This window comes from Centruroides vittatus, unplaced genomic scaffold (assembly GCF_030686945.1).
Source record: "Centruroides vittatus isolate TY-2023 unplaced genomic scaffold, ASM3068694v2 contig_941, whole genome shotgun sequence".
NCBI classification, from domain to species: Eukaryota; Metazoa; Arthropoda; class Arachnida; order Scorpiones; family Buthidae; genus Centruroides; species Centruroides vittatus.
This window is the reverse complement of record NW_027122625.1, coordinates 967,887-977,259: the sequence shown is the minus strand read 5'-3', so window position 1 is coordinate 977,259 and position 9,373 is coordinate 967,887.

Genomic DNA, 9,373 nt, shown 5'->3' with positions numbered 1-9,373 from the left:
TAAAAATAAAAGTTTTTATTTCGAAAAAAGTTTAGGTTGTGTCCCATTGACACAGCCCAAATCTGCTGTGTTAATGGGAGTTATTCGCGGGGAGAAAATAAATCCACAGTAGCAAAAAATTCGATTAAAATGTGGATAATATAGCCAATTTCGGGCTTAAAAGATGTAAACTGGCCTTCGCGTCCAATGTTTGGCATTTTAGTGGTGATGTTTTCTAACAAGATTCCTAACAATGATCATATAAGTTAGGTCTTCCATAACGAATATTATCTTTACGATTTCTTTGGAATGGTTCGAATAAATTTAATTCTTCTTCCAACACTAAGAACACTGTCTTAGTGTTGGAGGTTTAATAAACACAACCATCATAAGCTAAAATAACCGAAAATATCACGTCTATAAGCTCTAATTACACGTAAATAAAAATTTAAGTGTAATTAGAGCTTATAGACGTGGTATTTTCGGTTCCTCCAACACTAAGAACACTGTCTTAGTGTTGGAAGAACACCAAGAGGAGGCTAAAGTATATCTCAGGAAAAACAATTACCTTCCCGATTTTTATTTTATTTTTAATTTTTTCTTCTTTGTTTTTCGAATTATAACGTTATAAACAAATAGTATTTTTGCAAGATTATTGTTTTTACTAGGCCTTATAAAAAAGTAACTCCACGTTTTACGGCAGTTCTTGTTTTTGCTTATTTTGTATTCATTCACACGAAGATAGATGAAGATAATATAAGTAAAAAAAACTTTTCGGGGGTGGTCCGACCGGATATGTCGGGTCCCTTATCACTCGGCCGCCCCATTGTAAGGTTGCTAAAAAGAAGGTCCTCAGTGCTTACGGGACGGAGAATGACGAAGAAAGTAACAATAAATCATAATGATTTTACCTAACTATTGCAAAACTATAATAATTGCACATCTGTGGCGTTTATTTAAAGTAATATATTTGAAACACAGCGTAAAAAAACAATTATAAATATCTAACTAGAATTAAATGATTAATTTTTGAAAATCCGGTATTGTAGTGCACACAGAAGTTGTATTTAAACAATTTATTAGCGAGGTTGAGGCCGAAGTTTTAAACGCTAAAACGTGTACGTCGACGTTCAGCGCGCTTTCCTGTAAGCCTAGAAGTTTGACAATGGCGTTTGGAAAGTCAGTGGAATCACGCTCGACATTCCAAACGCCATTGTCAAACTTCTAGGCTTACAGGAAAGCGGCGCCGAACGTCGGACGTATACGCTTTCGCGTTTAAAACTTCGGTCTAAACCTCGCTAGTATTGAATAACGCATTCAAAATTAACTTATCATTTCTGACTTTACAGTTTTTTTTTATAATGAAATTATATATTGTAAAATGAAAAACGAACCGAAATATTCGTAGAGAGAATCATTTATTATGAAGAAACTTTCGCACATAATTTACGTAATAACTGCAGTGACTGATTTAGTGTTATGCAGGATTATTTAACAGGATCGATATATTTACATAATTTACTAAATCACGTTTAACAGGAAACTGAATCCACAGTTTCAAATTTCTTATTTATTGCAGAATATTGCAAACACTGCGAATGATATTATCACGGAACACCTTTCTACGAAGGATATTATCACGGAATAATACTGGATATTATTGTCGATTGATTAAAATAATCAAATTAATATAAGCGAGGATTTTTAATAATTTATTTTCCACCCTTTTCCTACAGTTTCCCATAGAAAGCCCGCCTTGGTAGATCGTTCTGGTATTGCTTTGCCTTATCCCAGTGTTTTTCAGCATTTTTCTAATAGTGGCATCCTGTTTGATAATTTTTATAAACCATTTTTATAATTTTGTGAAAATATGTTTATGCCACCCGGAAATATGAAGTGCCACCCGGAGATTTTCTATGAGAAACTGATTAGTTTAGGTTTTCACACTAGTTTAGGTGTCACACACGTGAAGAAAATTCGGAAAACAGCACGCGACTAGCCATTCTAGCCAGTTCCTACAGCAGCAAAAAATGGCGAAAAACTACTATTGTTCAGTGTTTTTATCGACTCGAAGTATATAGTACTGAGCAGCTCCATAATACTTTTTACGTGTACCACTAAAAGTACTAAAACGCGCGGTAACTCTATATTGATAAAGTTATCGGGGTGGTGTAAGAAAAATTATCAAACGGGATGCCACTATTAGAAAAATGCTGAAAAACACTGGGATAAGGCAAAGCAATATCAGAACGATCTACCAAGGCGGGCTTTCTATGGGAAACTGTAGGAAAAGGGTGGAAAATAAATTATTAAAAATCCTCGCTTATATTAATTTGATTATTTTAATCAATCGACAATAATATCCAGTATTATTCCGTGATAATATCCTTCGTAGAAATTTTCCATCTGTTACCGATCGATAATTTAATTAATTCGTTTTGCTTCCCCCCTCTTTGTAATATTTTTATTACTACTTTTATAAATAATTCTCATATTTTCCTCATACTTCATCAAATTTTTTTAGTTGTAGAAGTGTTTAATTTCAGGATATTACAATAGTAGTGATTTCAAATTGTGATGTAAAATTCAAATATAATAGTTCAACGTAAAACGTTAAATTATTTCTGTCACTGAGAATTTACTTTAAAAGAATGATAATTGATAGTATAAGGCAATGCAACTCTGGGATGATTTGTCAGTGGGTACGCCTCTCGGTAGGACTTTCAATGGGAACTGGTTCCTACTTAGGTGTTAAGCTTCAAATTGAGTGTTCCCAATGCACTAACTTTCACTCATAAAGAAAAAATTCAAGGTTCCTCGAGTTCAAAAATGTAAAAATCTTCGGGAGAGTAATTTTTATCCAACGCCATAGTTTCTCTCTGTTATAAATAACAGCCGGAAAAGTAAAAATGGCGTACTTTCATGATACTTTAACATTATGCTATTGAAATACTATTCAGGACATTGGTTACTGTAAACATTGTGTTATAAATTTATGTTTAAGTTGTAGAATAAAAAATAAATTATATAAAATACAGTATTATATGTTTAATGAGTAGACAGATAGGGAGAGAAGCTTTCCAGTATCAAGATAAAAAGTGTTAGCAGTGTTTAATATTAATTAGTTTTTGACATTTTATATCGATTGAGTAAGCATAAATAAACAAAATTATCAAATATAGTAAGATACCAGGTGCAAAGTTTCAAAATTATCATCTTTATCTAGAAATTTAATAAAGAAACCGTTATAACTAGAAAATTTTCTGTTTTTTTTTAAATTATATTATATTTTTACAATTATTTTTAAAATATTATACAATAAAGTCTGTATAAACCGGTATCGCAGGGTATCGAATATCTTTTCCAGTCTGGCAGGTTTCCGTTATGAACAGGTTCTTTTTTAACGTAGGAAATCTCTCCGTTTAGAATTTTTCCCTTTAGGCAGGTTTCCTTTTTATTCGAATTCCTTTTGGAAAGGTTTTACTATATATATATATATTTATTTATTATTTACTGCATATTCCATAATGAAAAAATATATATATATATAAAGTCCAGCAACGAGTTGCTTAAATTTCCACGTCGTAAATTTCCCGGTAACATTTAAAACTGCGTGTGGCGCCATCTGTTACAAATATGCGTAAGAAAAACACCTCCAAATAAAGGCCATTTTCTACAGTCCATGCTGTTGTTCAGAGGTTTCACCGAATACAAATTTCTTTACGAACTTACAAATTTGATTTTTCTCTAAATACATTAAATACAATTTAAGCGTATTTTCCAAAAATGTTTATTTATTTATTTCGATTTAGATCTTAAACTCGTTTGTTAGTCTCAGAATTAACGATAAATACGTAAGCAATAATACCAGCGCTGTAGTCGTGTCAGGGTAGCGGCCTGATGCTTTACTTTTTTAAACAGGGCAAACATTTTGTACTTTTTAAACATTTACGTTGGACTTTAGACGAGGAAATTACTTCTTGCACAGTTTTTTCGCGCCGATTACGAATATGTAGGACACTTTTGGCGCATATAAGCCATTTTGCAGACATTGTGCCACAAAGTTGCACTTTGCCCATACAAAACTCCGTAGACAGTAGCGCCTCCACAAACAGGCGATTCGAACTCAGGGCGCCGGTTACCGCTGTGGCACTTAATTTATACATGTATACTTACAAATATATTTACATTACTGAACCCCTTAATAATACGTCCTCGAATGAGGATTGAAGCAGCTTTATATATTTAATTGAACATTGTATGGTGTTTTTCCTACTGCACAAATATCAGTTTTGTTTTGGCCAAGTCAAAATAAATTCTAGTGTTAATAAGTTGTTCTGAAAGACATAAATAGAAAATAAGGACAATAATACAAATGTTGTATTTGTATAATTACAGTATTTATTTCAATCACTATTCAATCTTAATCGCTAGACAAGCGCAGTGCGCACTGCGCTTGTCTGACGATCAAGTTTAACGATTAAGAGCAGCCTACATATGATATAATTTACTATATAATAAGTGCGCTGTGGTTTTGTAGATTATAGTTTAAATGATAATATTGATGTTGTGGTTGCATAAAAAATATTTATTGTATATATTTGATACAAATGGTAAATCCTATCAACATTTCTTTCATAGCTTTTTTTCATGGACCAAATAAGATGTACAGTAAAATCTGTGTAAACCAGAATCGCACAGTATCGAACATATTTTCCAGTCTGGCAAGTTTCCGTTACGAACAGGTTCTTTTTTAACATAGAAAGTCGGTTCGTTCCGAAGAATATTTTTGTTTAGGCTAGTTTTCTTTTTATTCGGGTTCCGTTTTGAACACGTTTTACCGTTCATTGTGTAGTTTAGTTAAATATTTTAACTTTAACTTAACATAACCAGAAGAAAGAAATATTTTATAAAATAGGACAATTAATTAACTATTCAAAATTCCCATTACATATTTTGTCCAGTTGCGCGTTTACAATATGCACTGCCAAGAGGGGCCCTGAAGCAACCCGTTTTTAATAAGCGAATTTTTCAACGAAATTGTTAACCCATCCTAAGATATTAAATGAAATAAAGGCCAATATTCTTGCTGGCATGCCACATGCATCCATAGAATTTTTTCCCGTTTATAGCAATTTCAATTTTTTTTCTTTTATAAAACTCATCCCTACTCTCAAAATTAAGATTGTTACCATTACAGAAGTATAAAACAAATTTTAAAAGGCTAGGAACGAAGGATTATTGTGTAGAAGTGTTTTCCAACCTATTTGCTCACTTATAACACATGGAAGCATTCAAAACACACTTTGCTGGAGAAATATTAATAATAATATAATATTAAGGCTTACGTATATTGTGAAGATCCTAAAATCGCGTCGGAATTTTGATTATTTACAAAATTACTATGTCAGGGAATTTCGGAAGTTCAACCGGACCGAGAACACGTGTCGGGCAATAAACTCGACTGAAGTGAAGCACTTGAGTGAGCTAAAACAAATGCGACACGATGATAGACGACGGGGGAATATCCAACAAGTGAGAGAGGGGCTTTGCCAGGGTGCTCGTATTTGAGTCGGAATGTATACAATCAAAGAAGGGGAGGAGAGACTTATGGTCAAAGACACCTGTTAGATCATGTGAGCCCGGGACCGTCTCGGAAGGGGGCAGGAGGACACAGAACATCTGGACGATCAGTCTAGTCAGATGTCCAAGAGAGGGGGCCAAACGGTATAAATTATGCGTGTAGCTGTCAACGTTCTGGCGCCATCCCCCGGCCTTGGTTTTCGTCGTGCTTGGAAACAAAAGAATGACCAATCGGAAAAAGGGACCCAAGACCAATCGAGAAAATAATTTGAGGGAAAATCCTATAAAACCCCCGGAACCAAGGTTGAAGGAGAGAGAGGACGGAACCTTCGACTCGCAAGTGTTCATCGGGACGCCAGTCAACCCTTCACTCCTCACGCCGATCTTCGCCATCGATTCCAAGGACTCTTTCGTCTTCACCGCCCCGGGGCTTCCTCATCCAACATCCGACTGTCGTCATCTGGAGTTCCTCGACCTGTAGACGATCTAGATCGCACCGTGTGTTGTTCTATTGCAAGTTCACTTTAATTTCAAAATAAACGGTTATTTTAGACACTTGTCATCTTTGCCTCTGCCGCCGCCACCCACATACGATCAATCCCTAGGCTTTTCCTGACACGCAATTAACTTATTGTCCCTAAATATCGGCAACTTACAATATTATGAAATTATATACATTTGGAATAATAGAATTTTAATGACTACATAAATGTTTATTTGAGAGCAATATTCTATCTACTTGTACAATACTTATGCTATTTATACAACACCTGTAGTATTACTATTTTAAAATTGCTCGACACCCCTTTAAACGATACTGTTGGTTGAAGAACATTGCTGTATACAAAATTAAATATCTGTGTTTAAGATTTACAAGAAATGCTGAGTGTTTAAGTAGTAGCACAATTTTTGTGTGTTTGAGTGCCAAAGAAATTACAAAATTACATTTTAATTAATTCAAAGTACGTTAAAATATGAAAATAATCGCATAATATGTATTTATATTTTAGAAAATACAAGGGAAGCGGTACTTCCACAGCTTCCATGGATGGCACACCACTGACCAATGGGGACGCGGAAGACAACAATTTGGACCAATTGTAAGCTGGAATTTGGGACAAAACTGTATAAAAACAGGTGGCGTGCCGTCATTGGAAGCGGTGGAAGCGCCGCTTCCCTTGTATTTTCTAAAATATAAATTTTCATATTTTAACGTAGTTTGAATTAATTAAAATTAATATTTTATTATAATTGCATTATGTATCTTATTACAAATTTCTATACTACATGTGAAATAAACGATAAGATTGTTATTGTATATTCGAATATCAGTGGCGGAATGGAAGCGCTGTATTGTCGAAACCGGGTCAGCTTCCAAGCGGCCAGATTACACTCATTCGCACATGCGCTTTACAGAGCACCAACCTCACACGGTTTAGCTGGTGGAAGCTACACACGTATAACGCTTCCAATGATTCTATCCCGGACCGATTCTGGGCTGTTAGCCGCCCTCGCCCGATTATGTGAATCATAAGTTCTGTGGGGAAGTACTCGATCTTAAAAGTATTCCCCGTGCAGGAACAAAACAAAAAGAAATAGAAATAAATCATACACTCCATGACTCCAATGCAAGGAACTTGAGGTTTATTTTAGTCCTTCCAATCACTACTCTGTCCTTCCACTATAACAGACACAAAAACAAAGGAAACAACACACAAAAAAAAAACAATCTCGCGACTCTCTCGTCTACACGTCCTCGCTCCCTTTCTTTCTTCCGAAAAAGTCCCTCTTCTTCCCTCGAGCATGCGCGATCCACCTCCTTTCCTCCTTGGTCCGAGTTTTTCGGTTGTCATCGAGAATGCATATCCTTTCTTTACCCGGTAGCCCACCCAAGGAGTTGGTTACGCAATAGAACACGTGATCTTCAGATCACATATCTCTCCTTCTCCCATTAACTTTTACAAAACATACGGGGAACTTTTACACTATGAGGGCCCATTCCTCCTTTACTTCGTGAACCACCCAAGGGGCTGGGGTTACGAGCCAGTTACGCAACAGAACACGTGGTCTTCAGACCACAGTACATTTATAACTTAACCAACCAATAGGAATTTACTGGTATGTTTTTATGATAGTTCTGTATAATTGACAAAAGTTATAAAAAAAATTTATTAAAATATTTGATATTTTTATTCTCCTCTCCCATCTTATATTACTCACGGATTTCAATGATATTGATAATAAACCAGTGATATTACGATTTCATATGTCCCATTTATAAGGGTATGTAGAAAAAAACGAGTACAATTCTTGTACAATGTTAAAAAATTAACTGTTACTTTGGCAGCATCATTTACAACCAAATTTAATGAACGGGACGCACAAGATACAAAAAGCTCCAGAATTTATTTTCCTTAAATTTACGATTTATGTATCCTTTGTCATAAAAATTTGTCTTTCCACTTTTTTCCGACGACTACAAATATTTAGGTACAAAGTAACTGGTTTCGACTTATTTCTACTTAAGAAGTAATTAAATAATTAAAAAATTAGGGAATTGGGGACATAAATAAAACCCTGCCGAAAGAGCCAGAATTTTACTTAAAGAAAAGCTTAACCCAACCAATCTCTAGCCGAGTACAGTGGGGACTGATTTCTTCGTAATAATAGATAATAAAGACAGAAATTTTTCCAGTTCAATGAGAGTGACTAAAAAGTTATAAATTTTGGAAATTTTCATGGACACTGGTCCTAAAACGAATTAGTTAGAAAACAAATGACGGACAATCCACTTAGTATTAAGTTTAACATATTTAGATTTTTACAGCTATGGTGAGAAACGTTTAAAATGTACAACAACCCTGTCGCGTTCTTTGAGGTACACTAGTGATGCGACAAGAGGCTTTTGACATTCACTGGTATCGGCACCCTCGGGATTTGGCATGCACATACTGCACACTTACCTGGACCGTCTCTGATTCCATCCATTAGCCACTCGTATCGAGCTATTTGACTAAGTGGATTGTTTTAAAATTTAAAAAGTAAAGAATATTTTATGTTATTTTTATGTACATTTCTTTACAAAACTACATTTAATTATAATTTTCTTTAAAAGTATATTAATACAATTGAACAATATATTGTACCAGGTATGTATAGCCACGGCACATTTTATTTTACTGAGCAAGTTTTTATAATTTATTTTTAATTTTAGCCCTTTTATCGTGGCTAGCGATTCAGAATGTAATTGTGATATTAAAAATACATTTAGAGAAGTCTACAGTTTTTACTGGCTTATCCAACAAATGAATACGAATGGACCCCCTAGACCAGGGATGGGCAACCTTTTTCTATGGAAGGGCTGCATTTTAAGACTTTTGAACTGATGCGGGCCGCATACAAGAGAAAGAGAGGAAAAAAAATGTTGATAAATTAGAATTATTTATTCATATATACAGTAATTATAAATTAGCATAGGTATATAATTTAGCTTCTGTAACTGATGTAAACGTAATATATTGGAAATATTTGGTTAAATATTCGTCACTGCTAGTTTTAAATTAGTTTCGATGTGTCTGTTAGCCGGTTTCTTGCTTTAATTTTTACTAAATTCATTGCGGGAAAAACTATTCACATACATAAGTTGTAAAAATAACGTTTGAATTTTTGCTGCATACTTAGATGGGAAATTGATATATTTATCACATTTTATGCGTCGCGGGCCGCAGGTTGCCATCCCTGCCCTAGACCATCACTGACGCGCAATTAACTGATTGCCCCTGGAAGTCGGCTTCTTACAGAAACAGATTCC